Below are 16,797 nucleotides of genomic sequence, written 5' to 3'. Positions count from 1 at the left end.
GTGTGACCTTGAGTAGCCCCCTTGGGGCTCCCTTACCCCTCAGGGCTACTCTGAGGATGTATTGAAATGTTGGGAGCAGGGGTGCCTAGGTGTCTCAGTTGATTAAGCATCCGACTTCGGCTCAGGTCATGATCTCAGATTTCGTGAGTTTGAGCCCTGCTGTGGGCTTTGTGCTGACAGCTCAGAGCCTAGAGCTTTCTTCGGATTCTATGTCTCCCTCTCTCAATGCCCGCACCCCTCTCGTGCTCTCTGTCTCTCTCTCAAAAATAAACTTAAAAAAACGTTTTTTTTTTTTTAATTAAAAAAAGAAAGAAATGTTAGGAGCAGAGGACCCAGCCTGTGCCCAGGACTAGAAACAGACTGCTACTGGGCTATCCAAGCCACCTCCCCAGACTGTGAGCTCCCTTGGCTGAGACATACTTCTGCCTGCAGTGGGCAGAGACAGAAGTTAACCTCCTGGGGGATTAGAGTCTCACCCTCAGACTACTGCCCACCCCCACCGCCTTCACACGCCTGAGCCCTGCCTCTGCCCACAGGCTTCTGTGGGCATAGGCTGTGGCCACCTTGGCCACAGCAGCTAGGCAGGCAGCCAGGCTGCTGGGCAGGCCTGGGCAGCAGGAATGGTGAGCCCTTAGGGCAAGAAACACAGCCAGTTCCCAGGCCAGCCCCTTGGGGCCTGTGAACAACTGGGCCCTCATCCCAGGGCAGTGGAGGAAGGGGAGGAAGAAGGCTGAAATTTCTGGATAGAGGATGGCATTTGGGTCAAGGGCTGGGGTACAGAATCTAAGCCCTCAGGCAGATTTCATGTGGGGACCTTTACACCCCCACTCTAGGCCAGTGGGGGGAGGACTCAGGCCAGCTGAGTATAGCTGCAGCAGGCTTCCCCAAGGTGGGCACTGGAACGGAGGCCTCAGCTCCAGGTACCAGGCCCAGAATCACAGGAGCTGCCAGGTGGGGAGATCTAGGATCATGCTTGGGGACCTTGCAAAGAAGATGAACTAGACTTTCAACTTGGCCTCAGGTTTCACAACCTGGAAGCCTGAGAAGTTCATGCTGATGTCTGCTCTAGTTCCATCATGTTACAAAGCAGCCATGCTGGTGTGTCCTCTGGGGTGGGAAGGTAGCTCCCCTGGGCCTGTGTGTGTGCCCGCACCACTCCTTTCCAGGGCAAGCCAGGAGGGAAGATAAAGCAGGAATTGGGGAAATTGTGAGGGGGTTTGAATGCTGGGCTTTAGGGGCTGCAGTGGGAGTGTTCTGTGGCACGTGACTTTGGGTTCTTGTGTGTGTACCTAAGGTCTGATGGTGTATATGTGGGTGGGTGGGGGTGGGGTGGTTGGAAGGGGGGGTGTGGCAGAAATGCCCAGTTTTTCCTCCTGTTCCTCAAACCCCCTCCTTCCATACCTCCTTCCTCATGAAGCCACTGGAATCTAGAGAGGAAGGCCCCAAGGAAGCTTCCACACTTTCTCTCAGGCTTTCAAGAAGGCAGGTGGTTGGGGGTGCTGTGTGTGTGTGTGTGTGTGTGTGTGTGTGTGTGTGTGTGTGTGTGTGCTTGGCACAGCCATGTTACAAAGTAAAAAAAATAACATAAACTTTTCTTCCCTGAGGCAGAAACTTTGTTCCAAAAGATGGGGAGGGAAGAAAGGATTCCCAGAGGCTGGGATGGATCGAAATGAGCCTGCTCTAGGCAGCCTTTTGGCCTTCTCCCATGCTCAGTTTCCCCCACACACAGTGGTTGCCACCCCAGCCCGGCCCCAGGTCACTGTGGAAACTTTGTCCCCTCAGCACCTCAGTCTCCCATTCTGACTTCTCACATTCATTTGTCCCCACTGTCGCCATCCTGGCCAGGGCCACTGGTGTCTCTTGCCTGGCCATCTGCAGTGTTGTCTACTCAGGGCCCCACCGCCCCACCCCCACAATTTTTTCTCCTCACAGCATCCACACAATCCTCCTAACATGTCAAGGAGTATGCACTCCCCATCCTGAAGGATCTCTCAGGACAAAGGACAAAGTCCACACATGACCACCAGGCCCAGCATGGCTTAGCCCCCGAACTCCAGTGAGAGGAAGTTCTTTCAGTTCCCACCGGACAACACCCTGCAATTTCTCACCTCGGGCATTTCCCTTTGCTTGGTGCTCCAGGCCCAGCTATCTTCAGGCAGGTCCTCCTCTAGGAAGCTTTCCCTAACCACGTGTACCCAGTTAGGCAGACCTCAGCCATCAAGGCACAGTGTGCCTTCTATCCCTGGGGAACACCACCCCCCAGGATTTCTTCTTCACTCATCCCTGTCCAGCTGCCAAGCCTGAGCCTCCTCCCTCAGCTCTCTGAGGAAGAGAGAATAGAGTACAGGGAGAAGTAAGGGCAGGGGACAACCAGGGGGTCTCAGGATGACTCCCGGAGCCCTGTCCCACCTGCTCTATAGGGCCTCAGCTGATTGCTCCTATCCCAATTATCTCCTGAGTCTGCTTTCACCAGAGCCACCAGGTCTTGGGTTACATGGACCTCAGCATCCTCCCCCACTGATCGTAGTCCCCTAGCTGAGTCCCAGCTCAGAGGGAACCCTAGTAGCTGAGGGCAGGCCTGGCATCCTGTGTCTTGTCTGATGGGAGGTAGGCACAAGGTAAACTTCTGGAGGACTAACCAGGGGTGGACCTGGAGCACAGCTGAGGCTAACGTGGGCCCCCAGTGGACACGCGTGGGGAGATGCCTGGGCAAGCACCACAAGGCTGGGGGCTTGGCCTGCCATGCCTCTGACTCTGGCTAGCTGCAGGATCCCGGCAGGCCCCTGCCCCTCCAGGCCTTGATGGCTCCAGCTGTATGAGGGAGCGACAGCATGGTACATATCAGTTTGCCACTAGGATGATACTGGGTCCTGCCAGGGGCTGAACAGTTCAAAACAGCCTCTTGTTTAATGCTCAGGGCAACCTGCAAAGTCAGGGTAGCCCCAGTTTATAGGTGAGGAAAGGGAGACTCAGATAGGTGAGGCTATTGCCCGAGGCCACTTGGCAGGTCAGGTGGCAGGGCCAGGTCCCCAGATCTGTGTGAGGCTACAGCTTCCAGGCTTTCAGGAGGAAGAGCTGGTGGCTTTAGAGGCAGGGGCCCCTGGTGGTTAAGCCTGAGCCCCAGGCAGCCAGACTTCCCCGCGGTTCAACCTTCTCTGGCTGGGTGACCTTGGGCAGGTAGTTCAGCTTCTCTGAAACACTACGGAATGACCATGAGAGACCTAGTTCTCTGTGACCACAAGGATTAACTGACCAAGTGAGGGAAGGGGGAGGAGGATTCCTGCCTTCCCCATCTCATCTCTCCCTCCTTCCCAGGTATGCATGAGGGTCTGCCTAGGGCACAGATGGGAGTACAGTTTGGAGGGGTGTAGGAATCATGTCCTGCAGTTCTGCCCAGCCACACTCTTCTCTTTACCCCTTGGCTGAGAGGCTCCCCCACCTCCACCAAGAGCCCGCTAATTGCTGTCTAATTGCCTACACCTGGGTAGAGCAGGTGTGCTGATCCCATCCCACAGGTGAGGAAACCGAGGCTCCGGTGAATCCTTGCCCTAGGCCACACAAGTTACTGGAGGAGACTGAGACAGGAGCCCAGGGCCTGGTTTGTCCACCTGTCCTGCGGAGGGTCTCTGGTCCCTTCTCTACACAAAGGATGGATGCTGAGGTGGGGGGCAGGCTCTGCCACCCAGCAGTTGGTTCTGACAGGGGCATGGCCAGGACAACTTCTCAGGAAACTGGAAAGGGGGCAGATATTTACAAGACTGTTTGGGCTGGGCCCAGATTGACTTAGAAGTATCCCCACCAGAGGAGGGCATGGGGTCTAGCATGATTTAGGAGGCCAGGCACCTGTTTTCCTCTGGCTGGCAGGGATGCGGGGCTGGAGTATCCCTGCTGCCAAATGCATGGGTGACTGCCCTCCAGAAACCCCTATTCCCTTTTACATGCCTATGAGATTCCCAGCTCACAAGGCAGCCCAGCCTCTGAGCCCGAGCCTCCTGAGATCAGGAACAAGAGTTAGCAAAAGGGCCTATCCTTACAGCTATTATGTTGGAAGGCAGTGGCTAAACATAGGGGGCCCTGGTAGGAGGTCAGGAGCCCCTTTGGGATGATGGGGGCTGGCCTTCTTGCAGGGAGCTCAGCCCCTGAGCTGTGTGACCTTGGGCAAGGCACCTTGCTTCAACTCCCTTATCTATAAATGGGGCCCTTTGTACCCCTCAGAGCTCAGGGAGTGTGGACCAGACAAGGGTCTGGCACAGTGCCTGGATCAGATGCATTCTCCATAGATCACTGAGACTTCTGCTATATGACTTAATTTTGTTATTATCGGGGTGTATAGGGGGATGGGCAGGGAAGCTTCCATAGCCTGAAGCCTCTGCATTAAATCTAAGGTTCTTAGAAGCTTAATGCAAGCCATTTCATCCAACTCTGATTTAACACTGTGTCATGGGAGACCAAGCTTCCGACAAGCAAAGTGACTCCCAGGTTACCAGCAACAGATCCCAACAGAGCTGAGAATAGAACATAATTCATTGTTCTTTCCTTCCTGCCATCATTTCACGGGCACCTACTGTGTGATAGGTTTTGTATGGGGGTGCTGAGGAAGCAGGGAAGGCTCTACTGCAAAGGTGCCCCTGGCCCAGGCCAGGAGGACAAGGGAAGTGGGCGTGAGAAGACAGAGAAGGCACCCCAGGCAGAAGGAGGAGCTGGAGCAAAGACTCAGAGCTAATGAACTCACTACATCTAAGCCCAGTTCCAGTAAACAGTGATGTGGGCCTTTGGGGCTTGTGCAAGGTAACCCAAGGGTCAGTTGTGGGGCGCGGGGGTGGGACGGTGGTTACATTCTCAGTGTCTTGGGTGCCATGCAAAGGCCTAAGCCTGCAGTTGGGCCTGTGCTGAAGACAATGGGGAATGAAGGCTTGGGGAAGGGGTTTCCCAGACAGGAATGAAGGGAGAAGATCAGGAGACTAGAGCTTTCTAGGCAGAGGACACAACGAAAGCAAAAGCCTAGAAGCAGGAATGGCTGCAAAAAGCACCTTGAAGTGAATGGATAAATGAAGGCATGGCCTTTATTATTCATATTCATGCTGCCAGGTGTTCTTGGGGCCCAAGGGGCAGGGACTGGAGTGCCCTGCCCCATGCTCTTAATGGCCCTGGCCCAGTCGGGGTGGGGAGACAGAATTCTACTTGCTCGAGTTCCCAGCTTCCCTCCCCCAAGGCAGTGCCTGAGGCTGATGACAGCCTGCTCCTTGAGCATAAGGTTTGGCTACCTCAGAAGGCACCAGTGGGTGTGAATCCAAGGAACCTTCACCAGTCTTTGCCCTTCTGACCTTTGAGCTCGGTGGCTCAGCCCTCACCAAGGGCTGCTGGGAATCTGACCAGCAGCTCAATGGTAAGGGTATGAGTGTGTGGAGGGGGCTCCTTGGCCACCTCAAACACACTTCTTTCCTTCACCGTTGATCCTGGAACTTTTGTCCTTGGGTCTCGTACTCCCTGGTGCCACGGTTCTGGCATGTGACCATCTTGGGGCCTATATGCCTGCAGGGTCACTCCCTTGAGGGCCGTGTCCTCTTCTCCTGGTCACTCCCTATGCCACCACCCATGTGACACCACCCTGTGAGGGCCAAATACAGTGTGGACACATAGTAAAGACTGGCTTTCCTGTGGTGGCATCCCCGTGCCCAGAGACACGGCTCAGAAGCGTTTGTCCACCACACATTTCTTGACTTCCCCAGCTCAGGGTCTGCCTTTGAGGCACCCTTACTCCTAGCCACCCCAGTGGGAGTCATGCCAGCATCTTCCCGCATAAGACCAAGGCCTGGGTGGCTAAGGGGAGGAGGAGGTGGGGGAGACCGAAGGGGAGGGGACGGGGATGGAGAGTCCACTGTGGGTCCCTGGCTCCCCAGGCTGCTCCATACTATGGCTTCACACTGTGTCTAAGAGTGCCCTGGGTGCTCCCCATCAGGTTTCCCAGCTGCTCCAGGCTCCTCAGAGCAGAGGTGGTTCTGGGGAGACGTGGGCTCCCGAAACCTTTGCACCCTGCAGAGGTCAACCTTTTTGGAAGGGCCTTCTCCCCAAAGAACTCAACCTTTATCCGTACTAGGCAATGGCCAGCTGGTAAGTGCTGCCCAAGAGCACTGTCTGGGCATCATAATAAAACTTGACAATAGCTGCTCCTGCTCAGTGCCCCAGAGCTCCTGCGCTGACCCTGCTACTAACCTTGTTAGTGCTGAAAGAGAATTGTAAGTGGCCTGGGATGGCCGACTATGCACCGCACAGAACTCGGCCAGCTCAGGGGCCACGGAGCTGCAGGGAGCCCCTGCCTGCCCCATCTTGCTCTGTCCTAGGCCTTCAGGTTCAGAGCATCCCAGATCCCCAGCACCAGGACCTGCCACCAGCCTGCGCGTCTACCAGTCTTGGAAGTGGTCCCCTGGGAGTCTGGGTAGAATCTGGACTCTGCAGATGGTGTGGAAAACATGAACTTGGTCTCAGATTAGAATAATAATAATAATAATTCCAGCCCCCAACTATCAAGTGCTCACAACCTACCAGGCCCTGAGGTAACACTTGATGTTCTTTAACTGACAAGCCTCCCACAAAGCCTTTACAATGTGAGTGGGTACCATCAGGAATCCCATTTCACAGGAGGGAATACTGAAGGCCAGGGAGGCTGAATGACATGCTCAAGACACAGCAAAACTGAGCCTCACACCCCACTGTTCTGCATTCCAGGCCAGAGTTCATAGTCATTAGGCCAGGCTTCCCCTAAAGCCACAGGAGCAAGGGTGTGACAGTTGGTACCTGGCCCAGGTGGAGCCAGACAAGAGACAGGTGTGGAGCATTGGCAGCTGGCAGGGGAAGGACAGAGCTCCTCTTCCAGAGCCTTCTTCCCCAACTGTGAATGTCTGTGCGGATCCTGCCTGCATGGCCTCACAGGGTAAATGCCCAAGGGGCAGTGGGAGTTGGGGGAACAAGGGTAGCACATATGGTCTGGCAGCCTCACAGTTGGCCCTCTCGACCCTGCCACCCCTCCTTGGGGGCCCGCCAAGACTTTCTCAGCCCAGAGGGGACATCCTGCCCATCCCTGCCTGCTCTGATCCTACTAGATTCTTCCCCCACAACTTGGAAAACTGTGTGAGGGCAGGGGCTCACGCAGAGCCCCACCTGACCCTGTGTGCCCCTCAAACAAGCTGGGCCCAGTGGGGACACCCGGGTCTAACAGGCGTGGAAAGCTTGGGCCTGCCCCCTGCAACACAAGGCCCCAACACCTGGGCCTTTGTCTGGATTATCTCTGGAATTTGCCTTGGAAAACTCTTGGTTCCTGCTTACTGGTGAGGGCAGAGCCAGGCCTGCCCTTGTCCCTGGACTCAGGGTCTCAGTCACATTGCCAGGAAATCCTTATGAGCATCTGACTTCTCACTTGCTCTCTGTTATTCTTTCCCATTCTCTTCTCCCTATTCCCTTCCTGGCTCTTACAGATACACTGGTAAAGAGGCCATGTGTTCGTATTTCCATCTCCACAAAGGGTAATGACTTCTGCACTGACCTTGTTAGCAATCAACAAGGAACCCACCACCCTTTATTTTGTCCTCTTCTGTTCAGAGAGCTGAGAAGTCAAATGAGGGAGCAAATTCTGAAGTGGGCTAGTGTGCCCCACTCTGCTTGTGGCAGGTGTTGGTAATTGATCGCAGCACTTCTTGCTGAGCCTGGAGAGATACAGCTCAAACTCCTTCATGTATATATATACATGAGTGTATATATATATATATATATATATACACACACATATATACACATATACATACAATATACAATATTATATATTATATGCATTATTATATATATATATATAATTTTTTTAAATGTTTACTTATTTTTGAGAGGGAGACAGAATGCAAGCAGGGCATGGGGAGAGACAGAGGGAGACACAGAATCTGAAGCAGGCTCCAGGCTCTGTACTGTCAGCACAGAGCCTGACATGGGGCTCGAACCCACAAACCGCGAGATCATGTCCTGAGCCGAAGTTGTGCTCTTAACTGACTGAGCCACCCAGGTGCCCCTAGAATCCTTCTTAACAACAGCTTCAGGAAGCCATCAGCAACCAGCCAGAATTGATCTACCCACCCTTCTGCCGCCCACTTTCTGCTGAGGATTGAGGCCAGGGTCAGGCCAGGGCTTCTGTGCAAAGCTATCCTTGTCCTGTCCCACCTTGCACTGCCTGTGCCCTGATTTCTTTGTCCTCGTTCTCAGCGCCTGACACAAGATGGGAAGAGGGTAGACAGGATCATCTGTCTTCACGTCTCAGGTTCCTGTGAGGCAGTGATGGCCTGGTTAGGGACTTGGCCCCAAAGTGGTGCAGTGCCTTGAGACCCAAGGCATCTGGGCTGCTGCATCTGAGCACCTTCCACAGCTGCTGCATCAGGGACCCTCCCTGAACAAACCTCTTTCCAGGGCTGCCTTAGGGCCCAAGAAGTACAGGTCCCCTTGCCTGGCCTCCTGCTCCCACATTGTGCCTTCCCGCCCAGGTTGAAGACAAGGTCCTGACCATGACTTGCCTTTTGTAGTCTTTCATACACATAGATTAACACCCACTGAACATCAGAGCCTCTGGCAGGGGTCAAGAGCCTCCCTGAGCAGAAACAGAGGGTCCCTGATTCAAGGAGTTTGAGGTCTGCAGGGGAAAGGGGTGTATTCCCAGATGGGTTATTGAGAAAGCATCAGACTCAGGGAGGGCCAGACAGGTGGGAAGTCAGTCCCAGCTCTGCCACTGGGGCCTATTTTGTTGTGTGTGACATAGGATTATAGTAACAACACAGCAACACCTGCCTCACAGACTTACTTAAGGATTGAACGAGATAACATTCCATCTTTCAACATTATTCGTTGAGCACTTACTGTATGCCAAGACTTGCATTCAACTCAAGGGATGTGATTGCTCTCTTAGAGCTGACAGAGAGAGAGCAGGCAAATCACCAGGAAAAGACCTCACAGAGTGAGCAGAGCCCAGATGGGGGAAGTCTAGAAGAGCCCAGATGGGGAAAGCACTGTGAGAGTCAGAAGAACCCCTGACCCATCCAGAAAATCAAAGAAGGCTTCCTGGAGGAGGTGACTCCTTAGGGAGGAGGAGGAATAGCCAGGCTTAGGGACAAAGGTGTTCCAGGCAGAGGGAGCAGTCTGAGCAAAGGCTAAGCAGTGAAGATGGTGCATAGGAAAGTGCCCAGCACTGGGCTTCAGCATTTGTTTAAAAAATACAAGGCAAGAGACGGGCCCAGACAGAGTGCTGGATGTGGGACAGATGAACTAGGTTGAGTGTGTCCAGGGAGCTGCATTATTTACTGTCCCAGCTATAAAATATTTACACGGGCTTCCTGATGATTTATGGTGTTTGCTTTCCTACCTCCGGGCTCCTGCAGGTAAACCATGTGCCCTAGAGCTCACCCTGGGAGGAGTCCTGAGGTGCGGGTGCCAAGCACCTAACTGGGCCAGGAGGAGGGCTCTGGTCCAGCCAGCCAAGCTGTGCGCTGGCTCTGAGTTCTAATGAAATATAAGCCCCATAGGCCTGAATCCCCTGCCCCCAGGGTCCCCAGGGCAGAGCCAGGAACCCAGGATGACAGAGGTCCAGGCTGCAGAGAGAGGCAGACCCAGACAGTGGCCCAGTGCTCACTGGATGTGTGGTCTTAGGTGCTGGGCCTTTCTCACCCTGTTTTCTCCCCTATAAAATGGGTTAATAGTAGTATGATATTTTGAGTAGATTGAGATCACATGGCACAGGATATGAGCTCAGTGACAGGAAGCTTGAAATTCCTACATGTTTCACTAAATGTCTGCAAAGTGTAATATTAGGACAACTTGTCAAATGTAGCACACCTCAACTCTTATAAAGTGATTCAAAAGAGTTTTATGACGTGGGAAGTGGGTATATTTTAACTTGCTTGGGTTGTGAGCTGAGCCTGCAGAAACCTTAGAAGGGACTGACCTCAGTTTTCATGGGAGGGAGATCAGCTTCCTCTGCTCCAACTCCTCTCTTGGAGTCTTTCTAGAAAGTGGCCCAGTTTCCGGTTCATTTCTGGAAAGGAAGAAAGGAAGAGCCCCAGACAGTGGGAGGACAGTGGGGTAGGGGACTCAAGTGGACCTCTGTCTAGGCCAAGTGGTGCCCCCTATTCCTCTGAGGGGAAGTAACCCCTCAGCCAGGCAGAAGGCAGAGCCCTGATGGCTGGAATCACTCCTGGCCCTGTGGGTGGGAGGTCTAGATCGGGGCTGATGGACTCTCAGGCTTATGCAGATAGGACTACAGGGAAAAGTGGGCATAGGACCAGGTGGGCCCCAGCCTGGGACAGCAGGATGAATAGGACATTAGGTGAGAAGGGATGGTGAGGTCAGCAGATTCCTGAGGGAGGCTCCTGGAGAATCACGGCCTGGTTGTGGATGTGGACCAGGGTCTTCTTCCAGGGCCCTCCTGGACCTGTCTGACCAACCTCCCCATTGAGCAGATGGGCACGCTAAGGTCAAAGAGAGAAAGGATCAAAAGGCCACATAGAATCAGAACTGGGACCAGAACTCAGGGACGTCATGCCCTTGCTCTAAGAGTCACAGATCTGTGGACTTTCAGAGAGCAAAGGTCCTCAGGGACCATCATTTTCTGACCCCCTGTGACAGTGCACAAAAGAGGAATGTGCACATCCTGGACCTGTTTGCCTTTCCCAGCTCTGACCTTTGTCCATGGAAGGGGCCCAATCTCTTCAGGCTGCACTCCCCAAACGTCTGTGTGGCTTGGTTTAGCCTGTGGGGGTCCTGTGGGGGAAAATGGACAGAGACAGGAAGAGAGACCCCTTAGGCAATGTCTCCAGCTTGTGGCTACATCTCCTTCATGGACTCAGACCCCCTGGACAGACCCAATGAGGTTTTAGCTTCTTCTGTATGACACGCATATCAATCAGTAATACTTTAGTGAGAATCAATTGATTGGTTCCTTAAGTTCAATGCATTGCCAGGCAGATCCATAAAGCAGAAAAGCTGGCACAGAGGTGGGGTGAGGAAAGGAGAGGAGGCTGAGGAAGCAGAGAGTGGGCTGCCACAGGTAAGCCCCTTCATGCTGGGCAAGTAGCCTCACCTCTCTGGACTTCTAGGGTCTGGCAGCAAAAGAGAAGCCAGTCTAGGTATTTCAAATAGACGGAATTAAATGTAGGGAATCCATTGTGCAAGTCGTGGAAAAGTGGAGACGTTATACAGGGACTAGAAAGGCAGCCCAGAGAGAAGCATCAGCAGGCAGCCACCACTAACCCCAGGGTAAAGGGACAAAGGATGAGGTGGTGGTGTGCATGTGCTAGCCCTGGAGATCCCCTCCCCAGAGCTCAGCAGCCTGTTGGATTTTCCCCATCGTGTTTCTCAACTGGGGTGTTTGCAGCAGCAACTTCCCCATTTTGCACATACTTCCGTCCCTTGGCTGCAGCTCTAGGGCACACAGTCTTCTGGAAAACTGCTGCTTCATCTGCCCAGCTTGTCTGGGACTGGAGAGGCTGTGGCCTGTGCATCACTCCTACAGTGTCCAGAGGGGGCCTGCTGGGCCTTTACACTAGGGACCTGGGGAGAGAGCTGTAGAGTGAGGCCTTCTGATGAGCAAGGCCCTGGAAACCCAGAAAGTTGAAATCTCCATCCCACCATCTAAACTCCAAATAGCAACAGCCCCTCAGTGTCTTGAGGCCAATGCTCCATTAGCCAGTGGACCCACAAATCTTTACTGAACACCTACTGTGAGCCAGGCATCTTTATGTCACCTTGGTTTTACCTGACTCCAAACCTGTGAGGTAGGTATTCTGATATAAGCCCATTTTGCAGATGGGGAAATAGAACCTTCAAAGGGTCACTTGCCCACGGTCCCGACACTAAGATGAAGCTGTGCTACTTTACATTTATTCCCGCACAGCCCTGAGGTACAGACGTGGAGAGCACTTGGCATTTGCCATTTCAGCATGAGGGGCTTCGAGTGTTTAAGAGTAACCGCAAAGGTCAGGGACTTTCTGTCATTCAATGCATGGCTGAGGCATGGATTTGAACCTTGTATAGGTCAAGGCAGGCGGTGGGAGGCTGATTTTGAGGCTTAAGCGAAGCGAAGCAGGCTGAACTCCTCGCCACCACCCTGTGGGAAGGCATGGGGGCTATCAGGCTCTGGGGTCAGGTTACCCTCCCACCCCCACCCCGACTACAGTTGCCTGTGAGCCATCCCTTTATCTCCTCAGCTGTAAGATGAGATACATAATCCTGACCTTGAAGAGTTCTTGTGAAGACTGCAATCACATATGTAAAGGTCCCAATGCTCCAGGAATAGAGTAGAAGTGAAGCTGATGTTGGCATAACTCATGACTACATGGCAGGCCATGAGGCCTGAGTCAGAAGGAGCTCCGAGGCAGCCAGGGTGATTCTAGGGGGTCAGGGAAGTGAGGAGGGTCCATGCAAGGTGAAGGTCAGGCAGGCAGGAGGGGCTGAGGTGTGTGCTCAGCGGCTCTGGCCTCGGGGATCACAAAACTCCTGGGTGCAAATGGTGGCTCTGCCCCTTCCTGGTGGTATAGCCTTGTGCAAGTTACTTCAATGGGGCCTCACTTTCTTCTGTAAAATGAGGGTGTCACCAATGTCTATTTCCTAAGGTATGTTGAGGAAGTGAAATGCAATAATGCACCTGAAATGCCCAGTATGTGCCTGGCACATGCTAAGTGCTTTTAACTAACATTGATAGTAGCTGTTATTTAACATCCGTGGTTACTATTATTTTCACGATGGCTGGACAAGAGCTTTGGGGCATGAATAGACGGTGACTGTCCTCTATGGCTCCGGTGGTATTTCCTGGGTCCCAAGGCCCACTGGCTTCTCAGCTTTGGCCTTGTCTGAGGGAGCATTCCTCCGGTCCCCATCACTTCCCATCAGACTTGGGCTAGGGGAGTGGCCGAGGCACTTCTGACAGTTTTACCCGCTTCTGTGAGGCCGAGGTCACTTAAGAAATGGGTCTGGATACTCTGCTGTGAGTAGCTGGCTCCCTGCCCTGGTCTCAGCACTGATGTCACTCTGCAGAGGCCCTCTCTGACCACCCCACTGAAGTAGGCCTCGGATCGTACCACCCTGCCTTCCTGACTTCAAGGCACTTACAGAGATCTGGAATTATCTTATCAACTTGCCTACTGGTTTGTGGTCTACCTCTCCACACTGGGAGGAATGCTTCTTGAGGCAGGGTCCTTGTCTGTATCTTAGCTCCCAGTTTGGTGTGTAGCACTTAATAGGTACTTGGTAAACATTTGCTGAACACACGGATGAGCGATGACAGGGAGGCAAAAGGTGAATCTTGTAGGAGGTACAAGAAGAACACTGGACAGAGACGAGAAGGCCTGAGTTCCCAGCCTAGCTCTGCCCCAGCTGTGTGCCCTTGGGCCACAGCCACCCCACGTGTACCATGAAGTCTTTGGTAAAAGGAGCTCAGAGATCTTTTCGGGTTCCAACATTTTATGCCTCCAAGGGGTGTCTGCCAAGCTGCAACTCAAGGAAGCCTCCTCTGCCACTGGGTAACAGGAAGTCCCTATGACAAATGCAACCAGGTCTATATTGAAATACGTTCTTGGATTGGCTATGTCTGAGCTCTGGGTGACTAAGCCCAAAGAATTCTCCCTTTCCTCGGGGCTGCTTTCCACAGCACGTGACTTGAGGCACCCACACACAGGAGCACATGCACGCACACATTATTCACACACACGCACAAGCTCACGCACTCACACAATCTGTATGCACAACTCTTACACCTGCATATGCATACTCACGTATACCTGTTCACACATGTACACGACACAACACAGGTGAACACTCACCCACATATGTACTCTGTGCATGCTTACTCAGACACGTTCACACTCACACACACACGTATAGATGCTTCCTCACACATTTACATATACCCTCTCACATCTGCACACACACACACACACACACACTCACATTTACTGTCACACATGCTTACTCACACAGTCAAGTACAAACTCATTCAGCCACATACACATGCACACACTCATACACAATCACATACACCCTTCTGTTGCACAAGCCCAACCCCCACCTGTCTGGCAGCTTGTCCTTCTAGAATTGCATGGGCCTGGCCTCATCTGGTGGCTTCTCCCTCCTCTCTTTTCCCTCTTGGTTCCATTTATTTTTCTTAGTCATGATGAGCATATTTGGAGAAGGATCTATTTTCACCCTATCTGGAAACATATTTCCCCTTGGCCATGAGCTTGGCAGATTAGTGAGAAGGCTCAGCTGCCATGATGTGGGTCAGGAGGGCTGAGGCAAAGCCAGGATGGAGACCAGAGAGCCACAGAGGCCGGAGGGCTTCCTGGGGTGGTCTTTCTGCCCAAGCTGGGGCCCCAACTCTGAAATCTCTTTTGGGTAACTCTGAACTCAGGGCACCTGCTTCCCAGAGAGGCAACTGTGCCGGGGGGAACTTGCACCCCTCTTTGCTTTTTCCATCTGACCTGGGGGTGTCCCTAACTCCTTACCAACCTCTCTTTTCTCTAAGGGAGTCAAGCCTTTAGAGATCATCTTGTCCCTCACAGTTTTCAGATGACAAAATAAAGAACATGAGTTATATTTAGTGAACATTTCCTCTGCCCCAACCTGTGTAAAGGCCTTTACATGCATCATTTCATTTCAGCCTTATAACCACCTTGAGAGATTGTGCTAGTATTCTCCTGTTTCACAGATAAGAAAACTGAGGCTCAGGGAGGCCAAGAAACATGCATAACGCACACAGCATTGGGGACAGAGCAGGGTCCTTCTGTCTTCTTATGGCTCAGGCCTCAGCAGCCCCGCTGTCGCCAGCACCTACCCTGCAGAGCTGCCTAGAGATGACCAGGAGTTATGTGGCTGGCCATGGCTGGGTAGTAGTAGGTTTAAATCAAGAATCCCTAAGGGAGCATACTCAGGGGGTACCTGCCACTCCGGTCAGCTTCTGGCTGCATGGTACTGATCACACCGGTGTCAGGTGTGGCAGGGCAGCCAATGGGCAGGGGAGGCCCTGGAAGGGTGCATTGCACAAACAGAGCCCTGAAACCCAAGGCCCTTGTCAAGTCTGTGCCTCCTCCCCTTTTTGGAGCGGTGTCCCTTCCTTCACACACATGCTCCAATGCAATACTCCTGGGAGGCAGAGCAGGGCAAGCTTTCATGCCCCAAGCGGAGTCCCTAAGTTATGTCAGCACAGAGCAGGTGCTCAGTAACCACTGGCTAAAATAAAAAGAACTTTAAAATTGGCAAAGGATTTGAACAGACACGTCTCAAAAAAAAAAAAAAAAAGACACGCAAATGGTCAATAAGCACATGAAACGATGCTCAACATCATTAGTCATTAGGGAAATGCAAATCAAAACAACAAGTTACCGCTTGACACCCACTAGCATGCCTATGATCAGAACATGGACAACAGTAAGCAATGGTGAGGGTGTGGAGAAATTGGAGCCCTCCCATGCTACTGGTGGGGATGTAAAATAGTGCAAGCCACTGTGCCAAACAGGTTAACATAGGGTTGGCACAACCCCACACCTATGTACCCACCCGAGAATTGAAAACAGGTATCCACACAAAAATCTTTATACAAATGTTCAAAGCAGCAGTATCCATGATAGCCAGAAAGTGAAAACAACGCAATAGCCATTCAGCAGTTGAGCAGATAAACAAAATGTGGTCTACCCATACAATGGAGTATTTATTATTCAACCAATAAAAAGGAAGGATGTCCTGACACATTGCACAACACGGATGATTCTCACAAACATTATGTTAAGTGAAAGAATCCAGATGTAAAAGACTGCATTCTGTATGATTCCATTTATATGAATTATCCAGAGTAGGCAAATCCAAAGTGATACAAAGTAGATTCTTGGCATGCAGGAGCTGCGAAGAAGTGGGGAAGGGGAATGTCTGCTAGTGAGTCTGGGGTTCCTTTTTGGAGTGATGGAAATGCTCTGGATGAGATCAGAGGCAACAGTTGTACAACTGTGTGAATACACTAACACCCCCTAGATTGCACATTTTAGAAAGGGTGAATTTTCTGTCACAGAATTATGAAAATAAATATTTAAAAATGTTTAAATAAGGCTAACCAAAAAAAAAAAAAAAAAGTAAAAAAAATCTCTATGGGGGTGGGGGATGGAGGTCCAGAAAGATTCAATGCTTTGTCAAGGTCACAGGGAGAAATGATGTCAGCCCCGTCGTAGCAAATCCGGTGAAAATGTCACTGATGGCTCCTGTTGATGAGGCATGCTCATTCCATGTGCCTGGTGGTGTGGCGGCCTCTCCATGCATGACCTCATTCAGTTCTCACTGTAACCCACGGGGCAGGGGCTATTATTACCCGCATTATACAGATGAGGAAGGGAGGCTCAGAGAAGTGAGATGAGTTGCCCCAAAGGCATTTGACCTCAGATCAGCCCACCTCCAAAAGGTAGGGACAATGATTTGGAGAGACCCTTTTGTGTGTTGCTGTTTGTTTTGTTTTGTAACATGGCCAGCCAGCCGACTGCAGGAAGAAAGACAGGAATGCAAGTTGGTGCTTGGTGCTGCAGCAGCTAACGGGCTGGTGGGGCCCAGGGAGGGCCTGCCTTGCTTCCCAGCTCCACCACTGGTCCTCAGTCCGGGATCCTGGCCTTGTTCAGGGGCAGGTGCTTCACAGCAGGCCTTCAGGCCTTCAAGAAACTAGCACAGTGGAGTCTGGGACAACTCTCTATGCTGGGCTGCTGTTCTAAAGAGCAGGACACACAGCATTGCTCAGGCTAGGGG

The sequence above is a fragment of the Lynx rufus genome, unplaced genomic scaffold (genome assembly GCF_022079265.1).
Source record: "Lynx rufus isolate CCGP_SWC_20201006 ecotype Redwood Valley unplaced genomic scaffold, mLynRuf1.p SCAF_4, whole genome shotgun sequence".
Classification (NCBI taxonomy): Eukaryota; Metazoa; Chordata; class Mammalia; order Carnivora; family Felidae; genus Lynx; species Lynx rufus.
This window is presented reverse-complemented; position numbering follows the sequence as displayed.